Raw genomic sequence first — 18176 nt, 5'->3', positions numbered from 1 at the left:
ATTACTAACCCTTCAACGCGCTGTGTCGATGCTCTCAGTAGAACGCTGTTGTCTGTCCTGTACACCCCCCCCCCCACCACCCCACCACCACCACCACCACCAGCTCGGGCCTGTCCTGTCACTGATATGCACCTTATTGACCTTAGATACAACCAGGAGCATCTCACAGAGATTCTCAACACCCCTCCCCTCATCCACAGCTCGCCCCCAAAAGGAAAAGAGTGTGTGCGGCCTCAGTCTCTCTCTGCACCCCTCCCTCCCTCCTCCACCACCACCACCACCAAATTTAGGACAGACTGTGTTGTCGCTCTCTTAATATGCAATCCAAGACTCTGATGTCGGGGAGAGAAACAACACCGGACGCTGCCAGTTTGCTTTTAAAGTGGCAGCGTTTGGAATCCTGATCACTTCAATTCGAGCGCCAAGAACAAAACAGAACCCCCTCGTTCTAATTACACAACCAGAAACCAGATGATTTCCCTGTGGTCATGTTGTGCGTCCTGACACGTGTCGTCATTGGTTAACGTCCCGCTCTCAAAAAACGAATTTCCGTGACGACTCCCAGCGACATGTTTGCACTAAACCCTCTTGCTGTCGCCGTGCGCGGCAGGCCGAGCTGAGGCGGGGGTCCGTGTGCGACACTGCTGTAGAAGTGTAGCTTTATCGTAGGTGTTTCTTCTGGATGTGCATGCTCCTCTCTCTCTCTCTCCCTCTCTCTCTCTCCCTCCCTCTCTCTCTCTGAGTTCGTCTGCTTCAGGCCAGCTCTGTGCTCGTTGGTGTCTGTCTGTAGTCGGCTAGTCATGTTTTTGATTTCTACGATTCTGACGCGTAGACGAATGCAAACGTTTAACTGCCACCTGCTCGCCAGGTGACCTCATTGCTTCTCAGTGGGTGTGCGGCTCCTCGACATTGTCCTCCGATGTTGTCTACCCCCCCCCACCACCACCACCACCACCACCACTACCACCCCCCCGCCCACCTCCACCAACTCAAACCCACTCTCACCCACACCCACCACTGACCCTCCCACCTCTTCAAACACCCTCAATGAGACACATTATGGGACCCCCACTTTCTCCACTTTTCCACCCCCCCCCCCCCCCACTCTCGGCCCAATCGAAGCACCAGCAACTGTAGACTGCATTTGTCATATCACTGTTTTTCTGTTCCTTCTTCTCGTTCTCTGTTGGTTTTTATTTTCCTGGTTTTGATTTGTACTGTATGCTCTGTCTAACCTAGACCAGTTTTAACAAAATGCCATTTCTGTGTGTAGCCTGTTTACCCCCTCACACACACACACACACACACACACACACACACACACTCTTCCATGCCCTCTTTTTTGCACTTTCACTGCCCACCTCTCCTTCTCGCCCAAACATACACACTTTCCTCCTCCGCCTCCCACAAGCCTCTTCTCTCGAGTGCCAAAATAGAACAGAGAGGAAAAACAAAAACACGAAAACACAACAAAAAAAAATACACAAAAAAAAAATAAGACAACAACAACAACTACCATTCCAAGCGTTTCTTTGAGTTGTTCTTGTGTGTCGGACATCCATCCTGGAAGCACCCATGAAGCCAGCATGCTCCGCCCTCATAACATGATGTCGCTCATGACGCCTCAACTGAACAGCACCTTGCCCCCCACCACCACCACCTCCTCCTCCTCCTCCTCCTCCTCCTCCTCCTCCTCCTCACCACCCCCCACAGAGCTAAACCCGACAAGGATTAACCCTCTGCAGGTTGGCTACCTACCTACTGTCCTGCCTCTCAACCTTAAAAAAAGCCCTACCGCTCATGCCAGCTGCTTTCCTAATTCTGTCATCTCTTCAGCCTGTGGGACTTCATTGATTGTGTGCCATAGTGTTGGGGGCACCTTTCACTCTCCTCACCTCCCCCTCTTTCTCCCGCCCCTCACCTTTTTCTCTCTCTTTACCCCCTCCTCCTCCTCCTCCTCCTCTCTCGCTCTCGCTCCATTTGATTTTTTCTCAATGGGAAAGATTCAAAAAAACTCCATTTTTCTAATGATGATTTTTTTTTTTGTCGTTTAACATCCCAACCACCGCACGCCGACACACGCACCGCCCCCGCGCGGTGGTGTGGGGAGTGTTTACGCACCGTCAGCTGCGCAGCCATCCTCTGTCCTCTTGAACTTTTTTGAACTTTCACCCCCTCATGAACTTTATTGACCTTCTTCCTCCTCCTATACCCCCCCTCTGTGTTCATCCAACTGTTTTGGACGATAACTCTCTCATTCCATCCCCAAAAAACCTCTCTGAGACTGTGCAATGCTCACTGATATGATTGGATTTTTTTTGTTTGTTTGTTTGTTGCTCATCATTGGGGACAATTCTCTGAGATATAAGTAAAAAACGAAAAATGAAAAAAAACAAAACAACAACAACAAAAAAAACCACGAAAGGAAGAAAAAACGTCCAAAAAAAGAAATGCAGACAAACAAAAAAGAAAAAAACACTAAACAACTGTTTCTCCACAATTTCATTTCTTTTCTCTCTCATTGTAAATATTTTTGTCAGATTTTTTGCTGAGCTGTAAAGAGAGAAGTGTTGAGCAGAAAGGGGCCGGCAGCATAAAGAGGAACTGGTGGACGCGCCAGACGACACTTTTCATCCTCCGTATCCGATAGTTAGGTCTTGCCTGTATAATCGGCTCTGCTAGTTCTACTGTGTTAACCTGTGCTGTTGTTATTAGTGTTGATTTACCTACTGTATTCGCTGTGTAGCTTCCATGTTGGCTAGCAAACTCTTTAGATAACTGTGCCCATCACATAATGATACTAACCTTGAGAAGTAGTCCGAGCCATTCTCAACGTAGAGGCTTGTTTTTGTACATTTGTTGATGTTTTCCTAACAGTGAGTCGTAGTGGCGCTAGTATCTTTTATCATCAAGCCGTAGTTATTGCAAATGCTTGGTCGTGTTAGAGACATATCATCGTGGAAAAAAACGGCTCGACTCGGCTCCTCCAGGCTGGAGAAGAAGAAAAAAAAACGCAGGGAGGCGGACACAGGCGCGAAATAAAAGTAAAAGAAAAAGGAAACTAAGCTCCTCCCGGGCGACAAAACGAGGAAGCTGAGCTGCTAACGTTTGTGCAATACAGTCCTAGTTTACATGAAATAGAACGATAGTTTAGGGATGATTAACCTCTGCAGGGGGCGCTCGACCATCCCGTCGCCTGCAGAACCAAACCTGTGCATATCTCCACATATCGCCTCGACATCAGAGACATGTTGAAAGTATTAAAAAGTGACTGCGTGAGATTCCGACGCCACCATTTCACCGCATCGCTCTGAGCTCCACCCTTGGTTTATGCTGCCTGCCCCATCGCCCTGAGAACACCACATGAGCTATTTATTTCTCAGACTATTATTATTATTATACTATTAATAAATAACAACGCAACGAGAAAAAAAGGGAACGACTGGAAAAAAGGTGAATTAATATTATTATTGTTTTGTTTTTATTTTTAGTATTTTAGTGGTTGCTTTTAACAACATTCATTAACTGACTTAAAGAGTATTCAATATTTAATGTAATTGTAGCATTGTGTTTGTAAAGAGAAAAAAAAACCTAGTGAGTTGTGTTTCTTGACTTGTGGATTACCAGTGAAGTGGGCAATCTAGTGCTAATATATATGAGGTCTTTTTTTAAGGATTCTTATTTTGCGACAGCAACAGCAGTCATTATAAATGTTCATTTTAGCATCACCTGTCTTCCGTTGTCTTATTCTTCACCTTCCACCACACTCTGCATCATCACAGTAACACATCGCAAGTCTGGGGGTGGGCAAGAGTGAGTGTGTGTGTGTGTGAGTCGAGGTGCATGTGGGAGCGAATGTGCGTTTGTCATTAATCTAATGTGTGTGTGTGTGGGTGTGTAAGTTAACAAACCTTTGTATTTGTGTGTGTCTATGCAAAAAAGGGTGAATGTCTGTGTGTCCTTGTGTCTGTTTCGCTAAGTTGTGTGTGTTGCATGTTTGTTTACCTGTGTGTGTGTGTGTGTTAGCGGGGTTCGGGGTGGGTGTTTTGTCCAGTGTCCACCAAAAGCTAAAACCTGTCAGGCTTCCATACTTCCCAATGGAACCTCCTGACGTTATAGCTGCAAACCCTCATCATGTGATCTGACTCAACTCGACTGTCCATAACCCCTTCAGTCACCTGACCAACCAAATCAACCAATCACTGTCCACCACTACCGCCTCCCCCCTGCGCCATCCTTTGCTGCACACCACGTCAGCCCCATGTGATGTTCTCCATCGATAACATACTACTGTCACAATCTACTGTTACATGCTCACAGGTCTGGGGATGAATACGCATCTAGAATGGACGTTCGGGTGCTCGAGCTTGAGGTGCGCTTGTTTTATAAACCCGTGGTGCTTTTCACCTTTGAGATTATAACGTTTTTTATATATACGAATAAAACAAAGCTCTAAAAACAAGAACACTTCAAGTTTATTCTTACTTTAAAAGGTCGGTTCACCCTGAAAATAGAGTTTGTCCAGATTCTAAAGTGCCTCCATTCTAAAAACAGTGGAGGTGAATTGAACGGAACATTAAATAAAACCTCAGCAGAAACATTCCCAGTCTGTTGCTGTGGGTAAACTCCAGACTCCACTGGGACTCCTGTTTTTTTGGAACTACTATATTTCGCCTGTAGCAAGTTGTTCCAATAAAACTTTAAAATACTTTGTGCACTAAGAATAAAATCCCATTTTTGGAGAATGATTAAACAAACATCCTCCACGTGTTGCAGTAAAACATTTTGTTAATTTGGATGAACTGACCCTTTAATCTTTAATCCACCTGAGACACTTTAGTTTCTTTTATTTGCAAACCATTTTAAATCCACTTATTTTTCCCTAGACCTGTTTATTACATTCTACTGTTCATACTAGTGTACGTGCTGCATCCTACCTTACCAGGTCAGAATCCACCTTAACCTGTTTCCATGCCAACCACCACGAGGAGCCAGTTGCACGGCAACCGGCTTCCGCCACAACAAACCAACCTACCAACCAACCAACCATCTTCCTCAGTTGCCCGAGGCCACGCCCACCTGACTTTGATCGTTCCATAGGAGAAGAAGTAGAGGAAGAGGGGGGAGGGGGGGGGGGATAGGGAGGAGGGAGGAAGGAGGGATGAAAGAGACGTAGTTGTGATTCTCAGGGTGTCTTATATAGATGTTCAGTCCAGTCTCTCACTGGTGTCCTGTCGCCCCCAAACTGAGCCCAAAGACGATCGTGTCCTTCCACCACAAATTCCTCGTACGATTGATTGACCACTGACCAATTCCTCTCGATCAGTTGATTGATAGTGTTGATTGACCAATTCTCTAGAGAGAGAGACGCTGCGCAGCCAGCCAGGTGAAGGGAGTGAGGCACTGTAACGATAATGTTTACAACCCAAATGAGACCAACAACGCTGTTGAAAGAATGTCTAGGACTTCAGAAAAAAAAAAAAAAAGAAAACAGAAAAGAACAAGAGAGACAAATCTCTGAAGAGTACTTATTTCTAAATGATGGAACTTTTCGCTTACTTTCTATATGTGACATGAGGTAATGTAATTTTTTTCAATCATTGCATGTGACTATTTTTGATTTGCAATGAAACTGTTAGAATGGATGGTACATTTGTGACGTCAGTGCAACGTTGAGACGCCGATGCTAGAAAAATCAAATGTCGGTGTCTTCTACCAGTGTTTTCATGTCGCCGTGAGGAGTGCTTATGGACCAATGAATGCTAAATGTGTGACCATACAAAGCTGTAAAGGTTTTGTTTATTTGTACATGGTTATGGGTAAAATAAACCATTGAAGCAAAGTAACATCTTTAGTCTTCAGGAGTAAAGCGCTCACACGTTTGTTTTAGATTCACTGTGGAGAGGTAAGTTGATCCGACGTGGCGCTTCCACTCTCGGTGTAGTCGGGTTGACACGTTAGAGAGGGGGAAGCGTTAAAGACGATCGGGGGTCTGATCCACTCACACATCAGCGTTTCCCCTGTGACAGGCATCACACTCAAGAAGGGGTGGGGTTCAACTCTGACATCTCCATCTACCCACAATCCTCCTGTGCACCAGAGTCATCCGATCAACCAACACCTGCACCCCTGCATCCACCATGATTCCACCAACCAGCCAAGCAGCTGCTGCGACCTCTGGCCAAACGGTCCCCGCCCTCTTCATGCCATCGGCTGAGCGGCGAGTGGCTTTTTGAGCTGTTGTCCCAAAGCTCCCTGGGAAATGGAGTCACAATTCACAGCATGGTCTGAACCAACCTCTTGTCACTCTCCTTCCCACACACCTTTCTCCATTCGCCACTAAAGAAGTTCCTCCGGCTTCCAGCGAGAAGGTCACTGTGTTCTGTGCTGGTGTTTTTGTTATTATAGTGTAAACGACAGCGTGAACTCCTGAAGAGTTCGATCAATAAGAACAAGCAGATACACCCATCAGGCAGCTAAAAGTCTCCTTAATAACAATGGGTTTTCTTTAAAGCTACATTTTCACAGTGTTTCAGTAAACTCAAGCAAACAACAGATTCACAAGGTTAAAAGTCAACAAATATTAACACTCAAACTGCAACGATCGTCTGTCGAAGGGAGAATTTAGATCAGATTCGTCCTTTTTCATTTCCTGGAGGCTGAAGCGCTGAACGAGGCAAAAATAATCCCATCGGTTGATTTAACACTTGACGTACGGAACAGTTTTCTGGCTCAGTAACAACAGACTGAAGCAGGTTGTCCATCAGCAGCCTCAGAGCCAGATGTGACTCATGTTAAGGTAAATGAAATCTGGGCGTGTTTCAGACGTACGCTGTTAAAACAACAAGTTCTCCCTTAAAGACACATTTTAAAATCCCAATAAAGAAACATGTTTCTAAGACCTGCACAGTTTAGAAGTTGTGAACAAATTCACGTCCGTTTAGTGAAGAAAGGTTTGTGTTTGGCACTAATGAAATTCATTAACGTCCAGGATGAACTTCAGTAAACAAACCCAGATCTTTAAAAAATGATCTCACAGCACAGAGCTCTGTCCGGAGTTCACCACGAAATATTACACAGCCGAGACAAATCACAATCAAATCTATTGGTTGGAAATAAACTAGAAGAATTCAATATGAATCTAAAATCTTTCAGATATAAACGTGTGAAGATGGATTTAAAAAACACTCTGAATGTTTCTGATCTCAAACGGTCGACTGCTCCACAGTTTCAGGCTCTGACATCAAACGTCCGGTTACCGTTAGTTACCAGCCCTGATCTGAGACCAGCAGATCAGACACATCCATGGTTAATACGGTTGTGATGCAGAAATCTGCAGTTTTACCATCATATTGTCCATCAGCCCAATTATACATTTGTAGGCAATAGTGTTATAAATGAATTCCCTTGTTATATGTGGGAATAACTGAGTCAATCAGATTATTTCTGACTCCAGAGCCGCTCGTCCTCCAAGAAGAAGCTTCTCTGTCGACTCCTTGTCTCAGTGCTTCGTTGTTTTGATTCATCTCTGAAAGGTTCAGACGCAGAAGAAAACTCTGCTGGACTTTGTCCCCCTGATCCGTACGCTGCCTCCAGATAACGGGCCCTGATTGGCTCCCGTGCTGTGATGGACGCTGCTGTGCTTTAGCTCAGCTCCCACAGCGGCTGTAGGTTGTGTCAGGCACAGAGACCTCTGAGGACGCAGGAGGTAAGTTTCTCTGAGTCAGACAGGTGAACTAAGAGCTAAGAGTCTGTAAAACACGTGCACGCTGTGTGTCAGAGAAGAGATGCGATCGGAGCTGAGGACACTGCCTCTGGATTTAAAAGCTCTTGAGAGGCAGAAACACGACAATGAACCGAGTCGAGGAAAACAAGAAAACCTTCAAACAGGAGCTGCAGCGACATTAGGAAAACATCTTTTATACATTCATTCATGTTGCTGCATTCAAATCTCGGCTAAAGCTCAGTGTTGCCTTTATCCGCTTCATGAGAAACATGTTATCAGCAGATTAACATCAAACTAAATTATTAATAGTTTTCTTTCATTAAAAGGGTCACGTGTATAATATTTATACATGTTTAGACATTAAAATGCAACTGGAGGCACAATAATCTGTAAATCCCCAGAACCGTGTTCCTCAAGGTGCCTCAGTTCCGTGTTGTCCTACTTTGGTGCCGACAGCTGAGGCTGAGCGGAGCCGCAGAGGAGCCTGTGTGACAGCTTCCATGATAAACTAGTGTTCCTGAACGCCTCCTGAACATATGGATCACAGACTCCTCTCAAAGTAGGCCGCTCAGACGGAGCTCATATCACCAATGGTTTCAGGGGAAGCATTAAAAAACAACAGGAAATGCAAAAAATCCAGATTTTAACCGAAACCACAAACATAACAAGACATTTGATTAAAGTTTAAATTCAATATTCTGGCCAGGAAACATCTCGGTGTAACTTTTAAACTCCTGTCGCTATTTTTCTCTGTCAGCGTTAACAAAGCACCTCGTTGGTTTCTCTCCCTCCTCATCTGTTCCTCTCACGTCGTTACATGTTGCCTGGTTCCTCTGACATCTAAGAATAGATTCCACCAGAGCCCGGAGGAGCCGAACACAGGAAACCCCGGCTGGTTCCTGGGAATAAGGTGGAAGCAGGCATGAAGATAAATTGGTTCAGTTTGCTTCCTGCGGAGAAACGATGCCTCCGTTGCACACGTGGCCTATTTTTCTTAGAACAAGTCGGGTTCTGAAACTGTGGCCTTGTTTCTGAGGATGAATGTGAGTTCTCATGGTGGCACCTTGTGTTAAATACGACAGGATCAGGTGTTTAAAGTCCCTGAACCACGTCCTGCACGTCACTCAGGAGAACTCATCAGATATCAGTCTAATAAACAGATCCACGAATTAGAAATCAACGGAAATGTTGAAAAACGTTCTTTCCCAGAATGTTAAAGAAAGTGAAAACACTCCTGGATCCACTCGCTGATTTGGAGCCAGACTTTAATGACTCCTTCGTTGGGTCATGTTAATCCACTCCACAACATGTTGAGGAAATTGTTTCAGTAGTTTTTGTGAAATCTTGAAACAAACAGACCAACAGACAGACCAGTCTCTCTATGAAACCACATTTAAAAACCTGCTAAACCACAGACAAACAAACACTGATGTAAACATGACCTCCTTTGTTGCCGTCCTATTTTTTTGTTATTCAAAAGTTATTTAAAAAGGTACACAACACAATGTGTGATCATGGGCAGAGGGCGAATAGAGTCTGCAGACGCAAAGAGCAACACAACACAAGAGTTGTGTTTCTACCATAGCAGTTTGCACACAGAAGGGAAACAGATTCAGGCTGTGGACACATGTCTCTGCTTCACATGTTGCACGGCGGTTCAGACACGTCTCAGTCCATGTTGGATTCTCCTCAGTGCAACATGTGAAACCTCAAACCTCCTCTGCTTCCTTGTGACTTCCTCTGAACACCGCACCTGAGGAGACAAACGAAGGAGACTTTACACGAGCCGAACGTTTACAACAGTATTTAACACCGGAAACTCCCGTTGACGTGATTTAAACCTGTAAAATAGTTAGAAGGATAAACTGTGACATTTCCCCACTTCCTGCATCGAGTCTTGAATTTAAGGCGTTTGCTTAAAAGATCTCCAGGCCTCTGTAACTTATTTCCTTCATGTTTTCTAAATGAACCCACGTTGCAGCTGTTCGTCTGAACCCTGACGGCTGCTATCACCATTTTAAATTTTAATCATCATTAAAACTGCACTTGATTATCGCACTTTGGGAAAAACTCGTGTTTTACCGTTAAAATGGTGACCGCCTTGTCTCCGGTACTAATTATATTTAACTGCAGTGTTAAAAAATAGGGATCCATCGTTATTCAGAGACGCAGGCAGACGCACGGGGACAATTTAAACCTGGAGAGCATCAGAGCAAATTATTTATGTTGAGGGAGCGTGAACTCTGGATGTGTCTCCGCTTCGCTCAGCGTCCCTGGAGAACCGTGAGGATTCAGAGGCCACTACAACATTAACAAGTGAAGTGTGAGCCCCCCCCCTCTAAACTGTTAACATTTATTAATAATCGTCATAAATTAGTCATGTAATGAGTCCCACAGAGCATTGATGGTTCCTGACGGAGGAGCGATAACACAACAGCCTCCGTCAGTGAGCGTGAGGCTCGTTTCGCTGCAGCCCCACTTTCTGCAGAGCAAAGACTTCATCAGTGCTTCCAGTTGGTCCTTCCAGTATTAATCCAGTAAATGAGACCATGTGGTTTCATGTAAATCAGTCCAGGCACCACAAGGTCGATGCCAGCAGCGTCCTCATCGGGATCATTTAGAGCAGAGGCTTCGTCATGAGGTCGCATCATTCAGGGCTTAAACCCCCAAAAACTAATCTAGCTACGAACACTTTTGGTCGTGGAAAAGCAGATAAAGTTCAGATCGAAGTTTGTCACGGAGCAGAATGTTTGTGAGTTTTTAGTTCTGATGCTCAAAAGAGATTTTCCAGGTTCATAGAAGCATGAAAAGTTGAAAACAATCGAGTCATCTTCTTGGATATTTCAAGACAAAAGATAAAACTCACAGATTTTCTAAGCTCAAGTCAAGGAGACACAATCTTTACTATACAATCTTTACCAAATCTTTACGTTTTAACACTATTAACCAGCTATAACTAACACGGTCACTATTATTAACTAACTACCATTAATTAAAGAGCGTGACCAATAAAATAGCAGGAAAGTAGAATCTGTAAAGACATGAAAGACTAGAAAATGTAAAGGAAGGTTCGAGGTTTGGAGGTTTGGAGAAAGTAGTCGAAGGAAGTTTAACTCTAAACAAATGCACTTGGAGGAAAAGGGGGAAATAAACCTTGGAGGGAACAACGAGGACATGAACTCCCTGCAGATCATTGTCTGTTTGAAAAGTAGAGAAGGGAGAATTAAAATCAACAGCAGAGGAAAACCAGAACTAGACAGCAAACGGTATCAGAGAGGAAGGAGGTGCAGATGATAGAAAAGGCACAAAGAACAAAGGAGGAATGAAGAGAGAGAAAGAGTTTAAAGGAGGAAGAGATACGATCCACATCCGGATGGTGAGAGTCAGGTGGAGGGAAAGAAAAAGACGAGAAGAGGTGAACCATCACGAACCAAAAGAGAAGTAAACTCACACAGAATAATAACCTGTGTGTGTGTTTTATTTATTATAGACGATAAATATGAAACCTCCCCAACAGAAGAAGCTCTTAGTTGTTTCGTTTCATATGTTTACATCATTTCTCTCTCTGTCCTAAAACTTTGATCCAATGACACAAAACAGAAGAAAAACCTGCATTTCCATTTGTCTTGTTGTTTGTCTTGTCAAACGAGAGCAGCTCAGGTTGTGAGTGTGATTTCCCCCACCAGAACATGGCGGACGACTGGGACCCATCAAAACCGTGGTTCTGCAGATCTGTGCTTTTAAAACTGTGAAAGGTTTTCCCTGAAGCTTTGAAATCCTGATATTTCACCTTTCAGACGAGTCCCCCCCCTCCTCCCCTCCTCCATCCCTCTCTTTCTAAATATTCCCCCCCCCCTCGTCTCTCTCCCTCTCCGACAGCTTGCTTTACATCCCGGTACGAGGGTGGTTGAGCTCTCGCCAGCGTAAACAGCAGATGTTAGGAAAGGAAAAGATACACAATCACTTCATCCTTGGCAATTTACACACAGAGTACAAGGCACTGAATCCACAGAGAGGAGGGATGTTCGCCTGAGGGGCTTCGTTCCAAAGGGCTTCACTTCAATTTGAAGGGGGGGAAAGAAATTAAACAACAAATGTGAAATGTGTAAGTAAAAACCTGCAGATGGAATTATCATTTATCAGTTTGTCTTATTACTGTGATTTGGAGATGAGACGACTCATTTCTAGGAACTGGACCAAAGAGACGGATTAGAGAGACGACTGAAAAACAGACGATTCAGAATCTGCTCACAAAATGTTTCTCTAGAAACGGTGAGGATTATTCAATTCACCTTAAAAACTTGTCAGAATAAATTCACGAGTGTCTTTTCTTTCTCTTTCTGCAAAGACACGTGAGAACATATATCGATCACCAGCAAGCGTCAGTGGAGGCTGAAGTTTATTCAGCATCTTAGAATAAAAACCTTCAAGTGATACGAGGAAGATTCTTGATTCTTTCTCTTTTAAGATTGTTCGTCAAACTCCCTGAAAGTTTTATAAGGAATTTAATCATCAATTCTCTCAAATATTGCCTTTTGAAATTATATATATCATTTTCACTTAATGATAGTTTGAATTAAAGCAACTAAATTTGTGGTGAACAGAAAAGCTTGAATTCTAAATGGTTTTTAAAAAGGCACGTGTGTCTTTAGTGCACAGATTTTAACTGATTAGTTCAATTCTCCAAAGTTTTGTCATGAGCCAAAAGATTGTTTGTAAAAACCCGATTTAAATTCCCTTCGTGTCTTGAATCTAAAATAATCGGAATTTTACATTTACACATTTCCCTGCAGTGAAACCACAAAGTGTTCAACGGGACTCAGACATTAGATTTATCCTCATTAACAGAAGTGACTGAGCTGATTGCACTAATGAGATTAACTGTGTGTGTGTATTATAACACTGACATGTATAAATCTTTATTCCCACAGCATCTTTGAATCCTAATTGATTTTGTCGTCTGAGCTAAACTCTGAACAATGATTGTACTTTTTTATGCTGTTTCTTCTGCTGTGAAAATGTTTCTAACTCAAACTTACAGAAATAACCGTAACCCATAATGTTCCAAAAAGAAGACGATCAGATTAACTAGATATTTATTATGTGTAAGATATATACATAAATATATATATATCTCTATATACAAATCATAACTTCTATAAACTACACTGCAAAAGCTGTGATTTGAAAAGCACTGTAGCGTGTACAGTGATTTCTTTATCAATTTTATGGTACATGATATGTTCTGCAATCCTGCAGCTGTTGTTGCTTTGGTTTTTGTTCTACAGCCGATGCTTTAATAAACACATTTTCTACGGAACGAAAGAAGGAGCCTCTGCAGTGCTTCGTGTGAAACCAGAACATAAACACGTCCTGCTCCGCTCTGCCACAAACCACATAAAAATACAGTTTATCTACATCTTCTCTCCGACTCTTCTTTCAGTGCGTGAAGCACTTTTATCCGTTTCTACACGACTGCTCTCTGATGTTTTCAGGAAAGAAAAAGAAGCTCGTTGCTCTGAAGGTGCAGAGAAAATCTAATTATCACCAGATTCTGCAGCTCTGCAGAGTTTCAGCATTTGTTTTCAGTTGATTGTTTTGGATTCACGGTTCAAAACTTGACTGTTTTGGTTCCTTCGTCCAACAAGTTAGCAACCAAAGCCAATGAGCAACACAATGAGTTCAAGAGACAGATGTTTTCCTCAGGCTTTGGTAGAAATGATAAATTAGAGATGGAGAGGAAAGTTAGGAACTAAACGACAGTAGAGGTCACTTTTCTTTCCCCCTGGATAAAACCCAGAGCAGCAAACTGGACCAGAGGCCGGATCAGAACCTCCTCATTGTACCAACAGCTATGGTTAAGATTTAGGTTTGGTTAAGATTCAGGCAAATATCATAGTTTGGGTTAAACTAAGTTCTACCTCAGGTGAAGATGACCTCTCTTGTGCGTGGTTACAATAATAAACGTGCAGTGATGGTGTTTGAACGGTCGTGGTTGATTCCACATTCATCCACCCTGACGCTCCTGACGCTGTCGCTCTTTATCCTACGTCACTTGCTCCCATCATAACTGCTACAGCCACTAGAGGTCGCTTCCAAATAAGACGTAGAAATAATAATAATTTTTCACCTGAGGAAAGTTTTGAACTCTAACTGAAATCCAAACGATAATGTTGCTCCGTGTCTGCACGATGTGTAATTAAACCATTATTCGGTAACATATCAATTTAATGAGGCGTTAACACGTCAGTGATGTGTTTGCAGCTTGTTTCTGCTGCCCCCAAGTGGCCGAACAAAAATTAACCACAACTCCGAAATATGTTAAATGTTGGAACCGGATAAAAACCTTTCATCGGTTTAAATCAGATCTCATTAATGAGAAAAGACAGCAAATAAAGTTAAATTAAATTAAATAAAAACAAAGCAACTGAATTTGCCAACTAATCTGCATCGTACTGTCACATTTAGAGTCACGCAACAAATCAAACCAACAGAATACGACAGTAAAAATGAAGTGAAACTCATTAAAGTTGAAGGTCATTACACAAACCTGCAGTAGAATGAAATGATCCAGAAGAACATTAATGATCCTCCGCAGCTCATAAAGCACCATGTGATCATTTAGGATTTTTAATGCAATATAAATATCACTGCGTCCGTTTAGCAGAGGTTTGGTCAACACGCTCAACAACCCACACTTTCACACACACACACACAGGTTTTTGTTGAAGGTTGTTGTGAAGTCGACTGAATCCTCCTGAGCTGCAGAACAGGATGAACTCCGATTTAAACCCGAATATGAAATCGTGCTGTCGCTGAAGCAAAGTGCAAAATCCAGAGCTGCTGTGTGTGGGCCGACGGCCACAGATTAGCATAATGAGGATATACTGCTGCCGGCTGCTCTAACAAATCGTACACAGATACAAAATATCAACTGAGAGAGAGAGAGAGAGACAGTGTGTGTGTGCGTGTGTGTGTGTGTGTGTGTGTGTGTGTGTGTGTGTGTGTGTGTGTGTGTGTGTGTGTGTGTGTGTGTGTGTGTAGTAGTCACAGTATGTTCTGAAATGTTCATGTGTGAGTTATGGATTTTGAATAAATATACATTTTATTTTCCTATTATTTTAGGATGTCTCACAACACCAGTCAAAAGGTTAACTCAGATACATTTACATTTATTTGTCCCTTTTCAAAATGAACTGTTACCTTCATTGCTTCAGCATCTATTTAAGAGACGTGTGTATTTACCCATTTCGACGACTTATCCACAATAAGTTAAATAATAATAAAAATGCAGTAGTGGATTAAACAGATGTAAAGTAATGGGAGTTCTGTAGTTCAGCCACAATAAAATGCAGCAACACCAAAGACTAGTTTTCCAGTTTTATGTGGACGATTTGTTTATTAAAAGTCAGTTTTAGAGACTTAACGAAACCAAACGAATCCTCACCACTAATCTGAAGACTTGAGAATGAATCTTTCTTTAATCGTCTGTGAAAAAAACCAAGAAACTACGATTTGTTTCTGACGGAGAGTTTGTTCTGTGGGAAGCAGAGGAACCAGCTGCAGGAATCGGACGCAGTGGTTTTTAATCACAGCCTCTCAACACGTCCAGCTCTGCCCAGCGGGGCCGAGCGTCCACCTGTCTCCGAGACCCCAGAACATCACGCCACCTGTCGGGAGACATTAGACTTTAGACTTGTATGGAAGTCAGCCAGAGAACAGAGAGACCGCGGATCGGCCTCCTGAGCGCCTCAGGCTGCTTCACACCCCCGTCGCACTGCAACAAAAACACACACGAGCGAGATCCCGCTCTCAGAGTTACTATCTGTGTGTTTGTTGTTGTTGTTTTAACTGTTCAGCAGGTAAAGGAGATGTGATCATTCCTCCTTCACAGGGGATTCTCAGACAAGGATCACTGACGCTACACTGAGCTGTGTTCGGTTAAATAAAAAGGTTCAACACAAGGTGAGAAGTTAGTCAGAGCAGGAGGAGACGATGGTCTTTGTCTTTTCAATCCTTGTCCTTTGTCCTTCCATCTTCTTTCCTTACACCCTTTCTCTAGCGTTCTTTCACCATCTTCTCTTCCTCTCTTCTCTACTCTGCTCCTTTCCTTCCCTCCTTCTCTCCTCCCTTCACTTTAATAAAAGACAATAGAGGACGACAGCAGGAAGTGAATGAACATCAAGACAAAGTGGGATTCAAGACAGAATTAGTGGTTTGGTGAACTTGAACTAACCTTGATATCCTCTGCTGCGCTTTTAAGTTATTACAGTGCCGGGTCATTTAATAACTGAATGATAATCTGATCAGGCTAAGTGCTCGGGAATAAAGAGGATGAAATGAAGCTTTCTTTATTCCTCTGGGCCAGACAGAGCAGATTTAAAGGTTTCCATCTTTGATGCAACAAAGGGAAAGATTCTTTACTCATTTTAGGTTGAGGAATAAAAATGTATCCTCAAAAACAACAGGGATATTATGTAAAATGTTATAATAACATACAACTTAAATACTCTATAACTAAAATGTACCTCAACAGCTGGTTTGTGAAAGTCTCTCTTCGATAGTGGATAATTAAACTGCCTGAATGAAAATCTTTTAACAAACGCAAGTTGAACAACTTCTCATTTAAATGGCAAATACATCCTTGGGGGTTAGGGACGTTTCTAACATGGAGCCCCTTGTTGTGGGGGTCGGGGGTCAAGTGTGTGTACTTTGCTCTGTGAAAACGGAGGCCTGGAGCAGTTTTCTGGATGGACAGTTGAAATACAAAGAGACTATTTATGCAACGCACTCAGCATCGGCTAATCCCCCTTTACATAAATCAGCTTATAAAGCAGCAGACGTTCTGCTGAACCAGGAGAGGTTCAGTCGACATCTATCACTGGAATACGAGAGGAGAGCCTGCATCTCCTCTGGAAACAGATTCTGTTGTAAACCCCTTTTTATTCTAACACCATATTACACACAAACACGTTATAAAAGAGTTTCATGTTATCTGAATGGAGCAGAGACGAATTTGAAGGGAAGTGGAGGAAACACTATTCCTGCTATGACCCATTTCTGTTAGTTACATAATTTACAGTTCGCTGCCGTTTCTCTTTTCAGACTGTGAACGGTGAGTTTTTTTAAATAAATGTGTAAAAAACGGACGGAGGTCAGAGGACGTAGAGACTGTAAATCTGATTTATACAGCTTATCACCTTAAAAACCACAATAAGTATATGACATGAGCCAAGTGTAGACGTGTTTACTGTTAGTGTTTCCTGTAGAATTCAGTAGTCAGCAGTAAGCCCTTTGAAACAATACAAATAAAGTTTGATTGATTTAAGTCTTTGAGTCCTTTGCAACCTGGGATGTCACATTTACAGCTGTCAGACCAGATCAAAGCCAATGAACTCACATGGAAAGGGGAAACGTTTCTCAGCAGAATCAAACACTACGGCCTTTGAAGCCGGCCGGACCAGAATCTGCTCTCCTACAACTTCTCTTCTTTGTCACCGACGACTTGTCAGTAGACCAGCGATACACTGAGAAAACACACAACTCTATTACACAAGTTGGTTACAGTTGGAAGATCAACTGCTCAAGAAGAAGAAGTAAGTTTTTCCGAAGCAGAAAAAACTTACCTGAAGACATTTTTTCATCTCATGACTAAACTCCAGTCAGATCTGTGAATCAGATGAAGCAGCTCCTGTCTCTTTGTGTGTCTGAAGTCAGGATGGGACTGTGTTTTCAACCGTTGTGTGTATTTGTGTCTTTCAGTCACTTGATGACACAAATGCCGCTTGATGCTACTCAACACATCAGGTGCAGCATCAGGAAAAAGCTGTGGACCGTCCAACAAGTCCTCCAGGAGTCAAAGAGGGAGAACAAGAAGCTGGCTGCAGTAAACGCTGCTCTGAATAGGCAGCTGGCCGCGGAGAACAATTCTCTGAAGAATCAGTTCGTCGTCAGGCAACTCAGCTGGAATAGTGAAAGAAAGAAGGTGATGGAGAGGATGGACCATTCTGCCTCACAGCTGTGTCAGGCCAGAGAAGACATGGTCAACATGATCAAGTCTGTGGACACAGCCAGAGCTAGAGAGAATGAGCTGGAGCGGGAGCTCGGAGATATGAAGACGATGATGAAACTTACTGAGCTCTGATCTTGAGCTCCAGCAGCAGGAGAACCAGAGAGTGGAAAATGAGTGGAAGGTGATATTTGAAGCTCTGTGAGGAGAAGCTGAGGAGCAGCGTCCTGGATCAGGAGGCCAGCTTCCAGCAGAGGGAGGATCTGATGAACCAGATCAGGGAGACAGAGGAGAAGATGTCTGCTGAGCAGGAGGACTCCGTGGAAGAAGACCTGGTGTACAATCTAAATGATGAAACTAGACATTTATATGTTAAAAAAACCAAATATCTTTATATTATTCATACATAAAGTTATTGTTTGAACTGTACTATCCTCCATT

Source organism: Hippoglossus stenolepis, chromosome 4 (assembly GCF_022539355.2).
Source record: "Hippoglossus stenolepis isolate QCI-W04-F060 chromosome 4, HSTE1.2, whole genome shotgun sequence".
NCBI lineage: Eukaryota > Metazoa > Chordata > Actinopteri > Pleuronectiformes > Pleuronectidae > Hippoglossus > Hippoglossus stenolepis.
This window is presented reverse-complemented; position numbering follows the sequence as displayed.